General features: G+C 45.3%; 1 long non-coding RNA gene across 3 annotated transcripts in view; it reads left to right on the top strand.

Annotated features, from left to right (window-relative positions):
- The window catches only part of LOC138579522 (uncharacterized), a 70,248-nt gene that overhangs the window by 16,338 nt on the left and 38,288 nt on the right, over window positions 1-15,622 (top strand). The window contains exon 2 of one of the 3 annotated variants that reach the window (XR_011304046.1): window positions 10,193-10,391. The exons of 1 other annotated variant lie outside the window; for it this stretch is intronic. This is a non-coding gene — a long non-coding RNA (uncharacterized lncRNA). Of the gene's footprint in view, window positions 1-10,192; window positions 10,392-12,184; window positions 12,428-15,622 lie in introns of all 3 variants that reach the window. One more of the 3 variants, XR_011304049.1, reaches the window with a different exon arrangement.

The raw sequence follows: 15,622 nt of genomic DNA, 5'->3' as shown, positions 1-15,622 counted from the left end.
ACATTACCTGGACAATTTTTTGTTCGTAGGGCCCAAGGGTTCAAAACTATGCAAAGCGACTCTGGACAAATTTGTAGAGATATCAAATGAGTGGGGGTTTCCACTGGCCGGGGAAAAAACAATGGGCCCAACACAGGTTATCCAATTTCTAGGGATAGAAATTTACTCAAGGCATGGGGTATGCAGGATCCCCGAGGACAAAGTAGCAGACCTGCTAGAAACAATGAAGGAGCTAAAAGGGAGGAACAAGGCTACTGTAAGAGAACTACAAGCATTGGCGGGGAAACTAAACTTTTTCGGGAAGAGTCATACCGCAAGGGAAAGTATTTCAGAGGAGCATTGAGCTGAGAACAAGAGGGGCCAGGCTGGGCCACCACAGAGTCAGGCTAGGAGGAGGAATTCAGAGAGACATAGAAATTTGGTCAGAATTCTTGAGGTTTTTCAATGGATCAGTGATATGGCACTTACCGATAAACGATGATGGTAAAAGGGTGTTATTGACTGATGCAGCAGGGGGTTTTGGATTTGGCGCAATACTGGGGAGGAGGTGGTGTGCAGAAAAATGGCCTGCAGCATGGCAGGAGGCAGAATGGACAAAGAACATAACGCTGCTAGAACTCTTTCCAATCTGGGTAGCATTGTGCGCATGGGGAGAGGAACTGAACAACAAGGAGTTGGCAATATGGTCGGATAATATGGCGTTAGTACACGTATTGAATAGGGGGAGTGCGTCATGTCCAATTGTACTGGAGTTAATGAGAGCAATCACACTGGAATGCCTAAAAATTAATATATGCTTAAGGGCGAGGCACATCGCTGGGGAAGCAAATGTGGTGGCTGATGCCTTATCTCGTTTTCAGTGGGGAAAGTTCAGGGAGCTGAGTCCGGACGCCGACAAGGAGGGGACGCCCACGCCACGGAAGACATGGGTACCGCTGAAAACACTGGAAAAGAAAGAACGGTTGGCACCAAGGTCAACTCCAAAGTCACTGGAAAACATCAGGAAACAGAATGCGTCATAGACAAGCTAACCAGGAATGCCCTAACGTACAAAACGGGTAAGCAGTACGAAAAACATGTAAAAGATGTGTTGGGGGAAGCAGGAGTGCAAAATGTGGGTGAAATTTCAACTGAGAAAATGTGTGAATTTTTGGAAGGGGCATTTGCCAAAGGTAAAAGGAAAAGCTGGGCGGCAGCACACTTAGCTGCAGTAGAGTACCCCACAAAGGTAGCCGGGGTAGCGGATCCAATGGACAGCCCCAGAATAAAATATGCAATGAAGGGGTGGGCAAAGTTAGAGGGGAGGAAACCGGACAGCAGAAGGCCACTAAATTTTGGGAAAGTAGTAATTCTGTTAAAGTTATTGCCAGGGATATGCAGTAGCACGTATGAAACAGCTTTGTTCAGGGCAGAATTTGCCCTGGCATACTATGGGACATTTAGAATTGAGGAACTGGTGGCGCGGAACACAATAGCAGGTGATGGCCTGGCAAAGAGCGATATTAGCATGGGAACCAAGGGCATGTCCATAACGTTAAGGAAATCCAAGACCGAGCAGGCAGGTAAGGGGAGAGCAATAGAACTCAATTGCATCAGAGAGAAGGATCACTGTCCCAGATGCATCACCCAAGAATTCTTAGATATCCGTCCAGAGGTCTGCGGGCAACTATTAATACATAGGAACGGCGGTGCACTCAGCAGGTACCAGTTTCAGGCGGTATTGAAACAGGCAGTAGCCAAAGCAGTATGGCACCCAGCTGAATTTGGTACACACTCTTTCAGGATAGAGGCAGCAACTTCAGCATGGGCAGTGGGCCTGGGAGCAAAAGGTGTAAAAAGATTGGGGGTGGAAATCACAATGTTTTAAAAAGTACATAAGAGAGGAACTGATATGAACACTCTATCTCCCCCATCTCCACAGAGACGACCCCCTACAAATCAGCATGGATAGTGGGGCACTCCTTAGTGACACGGGCAGGTAGGTGGAATGAGGAAGTGAAACAAGGACTCGATTTCAAAGCCACAATCACATCTTGGTGGGGCCTCCCGGGGATGCACTGGGAGGACATTCACAACAGGTTGTCAGACCTGATCAGCTTCAGGGACCCCCCCCCCCAAGTACCTGGTTATACACCTCGGGGGGAACGATTTGGTCAGCACGAATAGGGGAGAATTACAGAGTAACATTTGCAAGTCCCTGCATAGCATAGCACGCAGTTGGTGGAAGACTGAAATCTTTATGTCTGAGATAATAGCACGAAGAATTTGGTACGGGACGCATCGGAGGCAGTCAATCGAAACAGCAAGGAAGAAATTAAATAAAACAGTGTAGAAGTACTGTAAGAGCACAGGGCTCCATTTCATAAAACATGGTCTCTCCCAGAACAACCCAGACATTTTTCACCAGTACGGGGTGCATCTATCAACCAAGGGAATGGGGGTGTTCTCTGACAACATTTTTAGGGTGCTGGAGGAGCGGGGATGCAAATAGAGGTGCTTTTGGGGGGGACCTGAGTAGCTGAGGTAGCACCCACTCAGGAGTGGCGCCATGTGCCCAGGAACGGATGCCCAAGAGTAACAAAGACTTGGGAGGAGAAGCCTTGGGCATCTCCCGACTGGACACAATGTACCCAAAAGCAAATAATGTGATATAAGTGTGTATTATGTATTTTCTGCAGGAAAATAAATTGCCTACGGCCTACAAATTTTCCACAAACAAAAATGGTCTGCTACGTTATTTCTCAGGTAGGGGTCAGGTAACAGGAGCAAAGGGAGCCCACACTACTCAGCCTATGCCCCAGGCCCCGGGCCGTCTGGAGGATGGCACGATAAAGGGCCTGGGAGTTTAGGCACAGGGTGGGGGGGAAATGGCAGGAAAACTGTGGGGAGGGCTGGCCAAATGGCGCCCGCAACACAAAAGGCCAAGGGAAACTCAGGAAATGACACCTGGGAAAGGTGTCAGGGGTAACAGTAGGGAGCCGGGGGGAGGGCCGGCCCCCAAGGAAAGAACAAAGGGGCTTGGGGGTATAAGTAACCCAGGGAATAGGAAAAGGCACACACCAGGTAAGGAGCTCACCTCTCTCGGGTAAGCTCCTAGGGCCTGGAAAGGGGAAAGAAGAAACGTTTACCACCCAACCCACCCTACAAAGATAACGAAAGAAGGAGGAAGCAGGCAGGAGCCGGAACGCCGAGTACTTTCTCACGGTACACGGTCCCAAGAAAGTCGTAGGCGGCATGTGCCCAGGAACTGATGCCCAAGGGTAACAAAGACTTGGGAGGAGAAGCCTTGGGCATCTCCCGACTGGACACAATGTACCCAAAAGCAAATTATGTGATATAAGTGTGTATTATGTATTTTCTGCAGGAAAATAAATTTCCTACGGCCTACAAATTTTCCACAAACAAAAATGGTCTGCTACGTTATTTCTCAGGTAGGGGTCAGGTAACAGGAGCAAATTGAGCCCACACTACTCAGCCGAATCCCACAAGCAAGTTTGGATGACAAAAACTACACGGCTGGGGACTCTGTTTGTGCATACTTCAATGCTTCCGGGCATTCTCAGAACCCAAGTTAACCTGTCCAGCTGTATCCGAGACAGGTTACCCACGAGCACATGTAAGCACCACACACGCATGCCTCAGGCAGCACCCTTGCACTTTATGGTCCCCCTGCATTTATGACAATGAACCCTAACACACCCATCCACCTTGTGTCTCGCCAGTTCACGTGCACAGCCGCCCACTTGAGTGGAAAGTGGAGTTTACGGCATGTGCTCCCGCCAGACCACCCTTCCTCCATCACACCAGCACACAGAGAGGGAAGGCTATTCAAGGCTATTTCAACCCAGTTTGACCACGGACCATTCAATCCCATGGCCAGCAAGGTATAAAGACCCCTCTTTATGTAGCTCCCTCTATACACCCACGATGGCAACGTGGTGCACGGCAGGTGGGATGATGCGAGCACCAGGAAATGGGAATATTTGGATAGAATGAGGGCACTCTTTTTCTATCCCTTTCACGATTGACTAGGCAGCCACAGTAGAAAGTCCTGGACAACTAATACACCTACTAAGTATTTTTAGTGGAGATCTCTTCCTTTTCCTCTTTCCTTTTTCTCTACTCACAAACTATTTCACAATTAACCTTGACTAACCTCTTGGACACCAACAAAATTGGCAATTATTGCCTACTGCATTGGATTTTTAAACCCTTTTTCCTTATCAGATTTTCTCTTTTTTCTGTTTCGCAGAACTTGATCATCACTGCCCTGATGAAGGCAGAATACTTTATTTCTCTTTACCTTTTTTTGTCTGTAACCGCCAAAACTCAAGAACTGTGAGGGGTGTGTAGGTGTTATTTCATTTCCCCACACAAAGACATATTCTCTGAACTCAGTTCCCCCACTGTGTTGTCAAACCTTTACCTCGGAAAAACAACGTTACACCCGAGAAGAAATACCACACATTTCTGTTTACATTTTCTATTCAGACTTTAACTGGGAGTAACAAGGTGACACTTCCCAACCATAGCAGCAGACAATTGTATTGAACTTATTGATTTTCTCTTAGTATTTTGTTAGGACAGGCACGATTCTGTCCCACGTTCGCTGCTATCACCATTTTATGCTTTCCTTCACGTCTGCTTATCATTCTTTTTCCTTTTCTGCATGCCTTCCTTTCTACCCCACACCACCACTTGGATTCAAACCTACATCTCTTGTGACCAATGAACAGGAATGTATGAGGTGTGTGCTGTATTTATATTTATTTCTATTTCTCTTTTATGTTTTCAATGACTGCAATATAACTGTTTGTTTTTACTGCTTTGATTCATACTACGGATGTTGGTGGCAAACTTTACATGCCTGGGGTGGAAACCACCAGTTAAACAGCAACTTTCAAAATCTGTTTGTGCATCCCAATACATAATTAGTTTACCCCAATTGAGACTTTTGTTTGCTGTTTGTTTTTTCGCTTTTGGTGTCCCATTTGTTTTGTCAAGAGGATTGGATGTGAAATACATTAAGGCATTTATTGTAATAACATTGGGTTGGCAAGGGGAGGTTATGGAATAATACTAACCCCTTTCTGCTCTAAGAACCCACGGCACAGCAATACCCCCCATCTTATGATTTACTACAGACTCCCTGAAGCTTCTTTTCACTACAGCCTCGAAACACTACAAACAAGCTATCCTTCTGGCCAAATCTACTACACATAACGCCAGAATAGCAAATGCCAAATCTAACACATGTGACATTTTTTTCCATCATCAGGGAATTAGAAGTCATGACCAACCACCCGCCACACTTACCGAAAATGAGACATGGTGCACTAACATTCAAAATGCCATGCTACCCAAAAATGACACCATCCACAAGAAAATTGAAATCAAACAATCTACCTTGAACTCCATGAAGCAACCCCTGCCAGCCACCCACAACCACGCGGCCTTCTTCAGGACCTCTCTAGCTTACATTTCACAAATGTCTCAGAAGCTGAGGTCATAACCATCCTAAAAGGTCTGATGCTCTCAAGATGTAAAGGGGACATCGGCCCGGCGGCCCTCATCAAAGACTGCTCTGAAGTGCTGGCCCCCTTTATCGTCACCTTTATCAATGCTTCCTTCTCATCAGGAGTAGTCCCCACCAGCCTCAAAGAAGCCTGTGTTCTCTCACTCTTAATAAAACCTTCCTTGGACCCTACGGTCCCGAACAGCTACCGCCCCATCACCACAGTCCCTTTTTACTGAAAATTCTGGACAGACCTGCCTACCTGCAAATCAAGCAATTCCTAGAAATGAACCACATTCTTGGAGTGCCCCAGTCCGGGTTTCGTCACGGCGGCGGTATAGATTAGGTTCTACTTGACCTTAAGAAACAGCTAGATGAGATATGGCATGAGGGCAAACTGGCTCTCCTGCTCCTCCTTGACCTATCAGCTGCATTCAGTCACAATAAATTCCTGTGTCACCACCTCACAGCAACAGCTAACTTCTCACCAGCAGCAGCTACCTGGACCGCTTAGTTCCTACATAACAGATCCATGAGAGTCTTTGCTGAGCGTGCCAATGCTCCTCCAGTGCCCATTGATTGTGGCACCTTGCAAGGTTCTTGTGGTTCCCCAACACTTTACAACAGCTTTACGAAAGCTTTATCTGTTTTACTGGACTCCATCGACGTATCTTACACAAACTATGTTGATGATACCCAAATTCTACTTCCCTCATCGGCATGTTCCAGGCAGACTCTGCAAGGCTAAACAGTGTATACTCGACTATCCAAGCTTGGATGGCCACTCACCGCCTGTGCCTTCATGATGAAACTGAGATCCTCATAGTGGGCGGGGCTGCCAAGATTAATAAGTTGGACACCACGTACACCTCCTTCAAAATTGACAGCATCCAGATCTTTGTCTCCCCCTCAGTGAAAACATTGGGAGTTTATCTGGATGTGACCCTCTCGCTGACCCGGGAGGTGAACGGCATCTCCTCCTCTGCAGCCTACACCACCAAATTGATCAACGCCTCCAGACCTTTCCTCTCACCTGACATTTGCTTTACAATAGCACCGGCCATCATTGGGTCCAGACTCGACTATTGTAACGCACTGTAGGCACTTCAGAACATAACCACTGAAAATGCAGGTCATCCAAAATAACTGGCTGAGAGCTGCCCTCAACATCCCTAAACGTAAACCTATCACCTCGGCCAGAAAAAAGGCCCACTAGCTATCCATTCGGGAACGGGTCCTATTTAAAACATTGTAAATAACGAATAGATGCATTTCAAAAGGTGATCGCACCCAGACCTACCAGAATAGCATATGTCCATCGACACGTCCAGCCCAAATTCAAACAGGCCAAGGCATGCGACGCAAGCTCTCCGACCATGGCAGCCACTCAATAGGACAAACGTCCGCCAGCCTTGCGGGCCGAGCAATCATGTTGGACCTTCCGGAAATCTCTAAAAACCTGGCTTTTTAAATAACATCACAGCTTGGTCCGTTGTATACCTGTGTTTTCTGGAACTGTTGAATTAACATGTAAATTGTAAACTAACAGCGCCCTGATGCCTACAGGTTTGGCACGCTCTACAAATCAAAAATGTATTAACTAAATAAATAGATAAATAAAATACATTCTGTGCTAAATCAGATTCCTGAAGGCGGGTAAGAAAGCTGTGCCTCCAGATTAAATATTGAACTACTTCAGAAGCCAGGCCCCATTGCCTCCTTCTAGCCCCCGTGTGCAAAATTCTTCACCATGTCACTTTCATTGCACTCACTTTTATCCCATGTTACTCTCATAGCTTGCAAAACTGCCACACTAACTCTAGTTTTGCCCCATGCCACCCACTGCCCCATAAATGGCCTTTGTACCCTAACTCGCCCCATGTCACAGTCATTGCCCTTAGTTTGACCATATGCCTCTCTCACTTTCCCCAGCTTTTCCCCATACCACTCCTATTGCTCCCAAAACTGTCCCATTGCCCTCAGTGTTTCCCTATGTCACTCTTATAGCCCCAGACTTTTCCCAATGCCACTAACGTTTCACCAAACTGCACTACAACCCATACTTCTGGCCTCACTCTCTTTTTATTTCAGTTTTTCGCCGTGTCTGCGTGACTTTCACTGTACACAAAACTGTCCATTATTTATTTTTATGTTTAGTATTTGAGGCACGGACCTAGATCGAGCGCAGCAGAGGGCTGTACAGAGTTTGGGGCCACGGTTCCATCCGTACCATCAGTTCTGTGATATGCCCCTCCTCCTGCCTCCAAGATGGCCCCATGTCTACACTACTGGCCTCAGATCTACTGCATAGTCCCAGTTTTGTCTTGGAACTGTTATTGCCCACAAAGCAAGTGTTCCCATGTCACTCTGATTTCCCTCTGTGTTCTCCTTGTCACACCAATATCCCGCTGAAATGCTTGTTTCCCCACCTCATTCCGATGCACATGACACACACATACACACTTGTATTTCATTTTAGTCTGCCTCAGCAGCAGTCCAGACACAGTCAATGTTGGCACCTGTGGCAACATGTATCCGGAAGAGAGGTAAGTGACACATATCTCCTCAACCCCTTCTTCCACCTGGGCACCATAGGAGGCATTGAGGGTATAAGATTCAGAGCCCTGGCGTGCACTGTTTTGCACATGCTGGGCCTCCGAATTTCAGACACCCACAGGTCCTTCTATGAGCCACTGCTTGACAGTGTTGTTGACCTAGAAGACTCATGCGTGTTCCTGGGCATTCTTTGTGCCCCTCCACGCACGAGTGCCCATGAGCCATGCACTTCTCCCAGGCACAGACCGGTGTTGCCTGTGCTGCACTCCTGTCAGTCAGCCTCAGAGCTAATTAGCACCCATACTGCATGTCGCAAAACCATCCGGATTGGAATGCAGAATGAATAACAGTGTTTAGAAAAAGCAGCACTAGATGGATTTGATGAATTGCTTTCCCTTCCAGGTACAGGAACTGTCAAAGTCAATAAGCTGTCACGCACATACAGGGACACCCTGAGATATTTCAGACATGACAACTCTATTGTTATTAAAGCAAGGAACAAGACGGAATGACGGTGTTATTCATGAAGAAATATTCAATTTATTTCAACAGCCTCAGCTGGCTTTTGAATTAGCAGCAATTTAATGTAAACATAGTACACATATACAAAAAACCCACAATATGTATATAAAGTGCAGTGTGCAAAAAATTGCAATCGATATTCCCTAAATAGTGTTCTAGGAATCTGCTGTGCAAACCTTACAACAACCACCCAATCAATAAGGAACAAACAGTATCGCGATTGATTCACAATGTAATGCATAATAATAGCTAAACGCATACAAACACGCATATTCAATTAAGCTGCAGACATATAGCCTTGATATTGATATTGATACTGACATATTAGTTCTATCACTCTCGTACACAAGTGTTTCAGAGCGCAACAAGTCAAGGGAGGGGAAGAGAGGAGAACAAAACAACGAGCTTACTAGGCCCAGTGACATTGAGAACGCGCAAGTGCATGGGAGAGGGGGAGGGGAAAGGTGCATGGAAGGGGGGAGAAGTGGAAAGTGCGGAGCAAAGGAGAGCCAGATAAATATTAATAAATAAATAAATGATAAAGGCAACACACAGTGGTAGTGCAGCCAACAAATGGCAAGTGCTGGGTTTAAGGCAGCAGACAGGGTAGGTCTGATAAGGGCAGGAAGAAAAAGGGGTGGGGACTGTATGGGTACAGATACAGAACCCGGTGCAAGGGGTTGCCCGGAGGCAGTGCGGGGGGTGGCAGGGTGAGCAGGTACCTGGGCCCGGAGGACAGAGGGTGGCCAGATGCATGGTGCCAGGAGAGAACAGATCAGCAGGGGGGAGGAGGAGAGAAGGCAGAAGCAAAAAGGAAGGTCTTGAGATGCTTCCGGAACCGGAGATGGTTCTCCTCAAGTTTTAGAGTGACAGGGAGGCTGTTCCAGAGGGAAGCCCCAGCCGAAGACAGAGATCTACCCCTAGCTTGTTTCTTTGAAAAACGACTGACCCTGAGGGAGTTAGAGGTAGAGGAGCGAAGAGCTTGAGAGGGGAGGTATTAGTGGAGGGATAGCTGAAGGTATTTAGAACGCAGGCCCCAGAAAGCCTTGTGGACAATGCAGAGGGTTTTGAATTCATCCTTGCATCCACTGGGAGCCAATGGAGAGATTGCAGAGCTGGAGAGATATGATCCCAGGGCTTGAGGCCAAGGACAAGTCTCGCAGTCCTGTTCTGGATTAGTTGCAGAGGGCGGAGAGTAGAGGCAGGTAGATTTAGAAAGAGGCTGTTACAATAGTCCAACCTAGAGAGAACCAGAGCTTGGGAGACCATGAGCTTCTGGTGGAAGGAGAGGAAAGGCAGAGTACCTCTGAGGAGGTGCAGTAGGAAATTTGATCTACTCAGTGAGACAGTAATGAGGTAGAATACAATTGTCTTCTGATTATTCAGAGCTCTTTCAAAGGGTCTCCTATCTTTCCTCCTTCCTAGTTTCAACATTTGACCAATGCACATGTGGAAATGTTTTCTTCAGGACTGGCTGCCCATGTTGATTAATTCTGGAAGTGCATGGGTCATATTTGGTCAAAGAAGTCGCTAAATACACAGCCTCTCCAGACTTTATCATGGACACGTTTTCATCTGTTTTCTCATTCCAAACATTAGTGGGATTCAGGCATCACTCCCGGAGCGTCTCACATCACGTGGATACTGTATGTGCCACACATCCCCACAATGCAATAATGCACGAGGCAGAGAGCCCGCAAATGAAGGAGCAGAAGAGGGCACGGCTTTGGATGGCAAGGTGCACCCAGAGCATCCGCAGATGCAGAAAGGCCCATCAGCACGAGGACCCAGCCAGAGGGTGAGTTCAATGCCCAGGAGGCATACAGTGCAGCGTGGGGAGCCCACTTTGACTGAAATAAGAGTGTGTCTGAGCTGGAGTGCAGCCAGACCTGCAGCACACAACAGCTAGCAGATATGACCCATCCACCAGTTGTAGAGACCCCAAAGCGAGGGATTACAAAGTAAACAAAGCGAGGGATTACAAAGTAGAAGACACAACAACATGTCAGAAGACAACTCTGGACAATTTCATCATGCGACTTTGAATACGCATAAAACACTGCATTTCATTGCTACTCTAATGAAGAGGCACTACTCTCCCAGGTCATTGCGGGCTGTGAATCTCCTGACTTTAGGAAAAAGCTCTTAGAAAAGCAAAGGTCGCTAGAGGAGATCCTGCCAATGGCAAGAACAGAGTCAGCCATTACCCAACAAGTACTCAACATGGGCAGAGTAAAGCGGTCACCAGTGTTAAAGGAACAAGAATCCACCAAGAAACTGATGCCGGCTCAAAATGAGGGTGTCAAGACCACAAACAAAACATGCTTCCGATGCGGTTATGAATTGTCTCATGAAGGGACGTGCCGGGTGTTGGGATGCATGTCCAAGCACCCTGCCCCTCCAAAAAGATTCCAGTTGCGGAAAATATATTAAGAGCATAACAGAACCAAGAAACAAGGCTTTGGGGGGATGAGATTCACCTGAGGCGACATATTGGTGGGTTACAGGGACAAGGGAGTAGTGGGTTACATGTGTTTATAATGCCCAGGGAACCTGTGGAGTGCAGAAATGTAGGAGTAAGCAATATGACTGAATCAGGCAAAATCTTCCCATTTTGTGGTAGGAAACACTGACACACCGCCATCTTGGAATTGAGGTCTAGAACAGCCAGGCCGCAGTACCAGCAATAGTACATCATGGCATTCATCATTAATACACGTTCCCATCCCTATTCCAAGCCCAGGCATTAGACAAGAAGGCCTTCAGGCTGAACAAGATACAACTATGCATTGTCTCACGATGGAGGCTGATGCAACTAGAAAGGAATGTGAATAGCTGAACGCAGATAGGGCTGCAGTGGTCCCTGAAGGACAATCTCATGGGCATAGGTCCTGAGTTGCCAAAACAGGCCTACCTAGATTTCAGGCACTAGTACCCCCAAGATAATGGTCACTCCTTTTGAGCTGCCAGATGCTCATCCATAGAACTCCTAATTCCCTCACCATTTGACTGATTAGTCTGGTCCCTGGAGGAACCCAGGTAAAGATTGAGGAAGGGGGCAGCCGTCAGGGCGGGGGGAGGGGGGCTGCTGCATGGAGCAGGATGTTCTGTAATTTGTACTATGAGGTGCATGGGGTGAGGATAACAAATTTAGGTAATTGCCGGGGAGGTATGGTTGGGGCGCCTACGTATCTGGGATTAAAAAAAGTGCCTCTACTTTCTGAGGGCCAATTTGATCTTGAGAGTATTCACTGAGCTCATGTCAGATGAATATCATGTGAGGTGTTTGTAGAAGAGCAACATTCTCAAGCAGACCACCAATCAGGTCTTAAGAATCTGACGTGGCAAGGCCAACGACCACATGGAAAAGGACAGGTACGAAGAAACTATCACCAATCATTTGGCGCCTTATACAGCGTGGGTGGCAAGTATAAAGGGGATGACAAATGAGTCAGGTGAACTAGTACCATATATTGCTTGCATAATTTGTGACAATAACCTCCTTTAAAATGTTGTCTTGCTTTGAACTAACGAGTGTGCTCCATGGCAGTCGGGTTTGAATGTCCCTATTGTACCTTTTTCTTTTTGTAGGACAAAGAAAACATTGTCATCCTTGCAAGAGGTGCGTCTAGCCTTTTTCCTCAGAGAATTGTCACGAATTTAAAGACACAGCACACTCCAGACCAGGACTCTTTCCACTGGCCAGGGATGTGACGCATAATAAAAACGCTTTCAAGTTTATTTATTTCAGATTCAGCTTTGAGAAGGCAGCCAACCCATCTCACACCCCCCTTGACGAACACCCTGTGTCGCAATGGACCATGAACCAGGCTGGTGTGTAATAATGACATATTTATTTATTTTTAATTGAAATAAAAATCAAACAGATTCAATACAGGGCAGCAATCATCAGTGGGGTGATAATTACACAGCTAAATAATAGGATACACTTAATTTAACGTTCTGACATCAGACCCAGCAATGCAGAAATTAATGAAGATGAGATCACTTTGGGATAATACTTTTAAAAAGGCACAACGGTTTTGACTTCCCCCTGCAAAACTCCCTCAAACCCCTGTTAACCAAGCTTTGTGTGGGTGGAGAGTAGTAGCAAGGAGTCAGGTATAGTAGGCAAAAATCGGATTGTAAATCTGACCTACCGCCCCTGAGTGGGAGGCCAAAATCACATTGAAAACCCTTGAAATTGAGCAAAATGGCATTCGGAATTACTGAATAGTTATTTTACATGTGCGGTTGAATAGATAAGACAGGAATTGGTGTGGCTGTTCTAAAGAAGCAAAAAAACCTACAAGCTACAAGGACAGGCACTAAACAATATGCATACAGGATAGAAAATTGACTTTGAGAAGAGAACTCTGTGCAGCAAGTATCACACGTGGGAAAATTGCAATTTCTTAGTTTTCACGGGTTTAAAACAAGCAAACAACTTCTGAAATGAGCTAAATAGACAGAATCAAAAATCGGTTTTACTGATGAGGCACCAAGGCAAATAACAGGTATGATAGTAAAGTGAAAGGGTGACTCTCGAATGGTGACAGTATGGGATTCTTTATAGGGAAAGAAAACCGGTTTTAACGGGGAAACACTTTCACGGGCTAACTCGGTTTTGTTAGCAAAATGATTGGTTCTACTGTAACTATATTTTAGTGACTAGATATTTAAAGAAAGACACGGTATCAAGGAGGTTAATTTGCAAGGTTAACCTATTCACACCGCGTCCATCTCTATGGGAAATTAATTAATGAATTCAAAATAGTACTGAGGACTTACACAACGTACTGAAATGATTTGGAAAGAATGGCGCTAACACATGGAGACTAACATGGATTCTTCCAAGGACAGGATACACAGAGGATTCTGACAATTTAAGAAGTTACTAGGGTATTTATAGGATTTTTATGGGGTTGGACAGAATGCAAGGTAACAGAGTGATATATGCAGCTTTTTGGTTACTTGGGAGGGTACTACTTACAAATTGCACTTGAATTGGGTAGTTTGGACAGCTAACCGGGTCTCTGGACAGCGGGACAAGGTTCTAGTCAATGCGCAGCAGCTGGGCACTCCTTTAAGGGAACAGCAGGGCCACCGGGGTCTGGTCACAGTGGACAGTGGGGTGCATCAGCTGGGCAAAGAGAGGTCTGGACACTGGATTCTCCCAATGGGGTTCACAGCCTTTCCTCCTTTCTCCCTGAATTATTGAGATTTTTGTAGGGTTTAGTTCAGGATAGTGGTTCTGCCTGGATAGGAGGTTCTGCCTGGATATGGATCAGCTACCTCTGGCCTGCCTCTGGAGTCTGGAGTCTTGCAGGGTGAATGTGGGATGTTGAATGTCTGGATCTCTGGATTTTAGATGTCCTGAATTTTGAATGTCCTGACTCTCTCTATGCTTCCTCCTTTTATAAACAGGATGACATCGGAGGATTTTTACTACGTGGGTGGAAATAACCTGGACCTACCTCTAAGATGGGATTGGTCAGGCTGTGGATGTTGCCACCTACCTCTGAGCTGATTAGACTGAAGGAAGTGACCTCCCCTTAAGTGTATGCATTTTATGACCACTTTTGTTCCACAAGCCAAATTTTTCACAAAAGGAGTTATGGAATACAACTTCATATTTTCAATAGTCACCCTTATAAAAATCAGATAGGCAAATCCCATATTTCACAAGGAATATGCCTGTTCAAGCGCCACGTTTGTGCAATATTGCTTCACCCTTCTTGCACTCTTTTGCAATTTCTATAGATGGAAATAGCACCAGTGCAAGGTCATTTTAAATGCAGGACCTTTCTGGGTGCAGCCTTGACTTTTCAAGATGACAGCACAACAGCGCAGAGCCATTCTGCAGTTAATTTGATTTCTTTGGATTGACATGAAGAAACAAAATGCAGCCATTCTTGTGGTGTCTATGCTCCATCTCGCCCCATATGTGCTCAGCAGAGACAGCGCAGCCGTTACTTCTGTAATCGCCAGTATCCAGACATTTCAAAGACCAACATCAAACAATTTCACAACTGAGGTTTGTGATTCTTGAAATAGTAACACGACCACCAAGAGGAGGGAATTTACAACAGATACTATCCCGAAGGGGAATGTTCTGGATTCATAAGCTAGAAGCTCTAGAACCCAGAGGGATGAACAAGGCATTTTCTTTGAATCTATTTTTATGAGTTAGATCAGAACAGTAGTAAGTTACACTGAAGGTGTCTACACTAAACCAACTTTGTCGAATTGTTAATAAACACAATCTGACATGACATGATGTATTTACGAAATAACAATGTTAGGCCTATAATTTAGGACATCTATGTATTCAGAATTGAATTATGATAGTGTGGAATGACCATGATATTGTTGTTTAATGTCATTAGAATACAACTACATACTCTATAATACATTTACAGAATGACAATGAAATATGTACGGTATGAGAAGACATTCATGTATGTAAAACGAAAGAATTATGAAACTGCGGTATGACTAAGAGGTCATTAGAATACAAATGCACACTCAAGAATGGCGTTGTGATATAATGAAATGACCATCGATGTAGGTAGTAACATCATAATACAGCAATTTTACACCTAAATGAACAGACAAGGCAAGCGTAACTATTGATTTACCAATATGGCCAGAATATTCTATCACTAATAATAATCTAATTTTACTTTTTGAGCAAGTCTCACTATTCTGGAATATTATTTGTAAGAGGATTCAATTCAACACTACAGCTAAGTCAATGCCTAGTCTGGGATACTGAATGGAAACCCTTACTGATATATCTTTATGTCCAGTTCATGCGTTCTGGATGACTACCCCTATATAACACCCCTCTCTTGGAATCCCCATGACCCCACTGAGCCAAGAAGTAGTTCTGTTTTGCAAGTTAAAAGGTTTATTTGAGAATTTAAACAATATATATATATATCACACTTTATAATAAATTAATAATTGAATATCACACTTAATCTGATATGATAAAGATTAACAACGGAGAATCTGGCACTAGCA

Source organism: Ambystoma mexicanum, chromosome 1p, assembly GCF_040938575.1.
Source record: "Ambystoma mexicanum isolate Mex_15411 chromosome 1p, UKY_AmexF1_1, whole genome shotgun sequence".
Classification (NCBI taxonomy): Eukaryota; Metazoa; Chordata; class Amphibia; order Caudata; family Ambystomatidae; genus Ambystoma; species Ambystoma mexicanum.
This window is presented reverse-complemented; position numbering and strand designations above follow the sequence as displayed.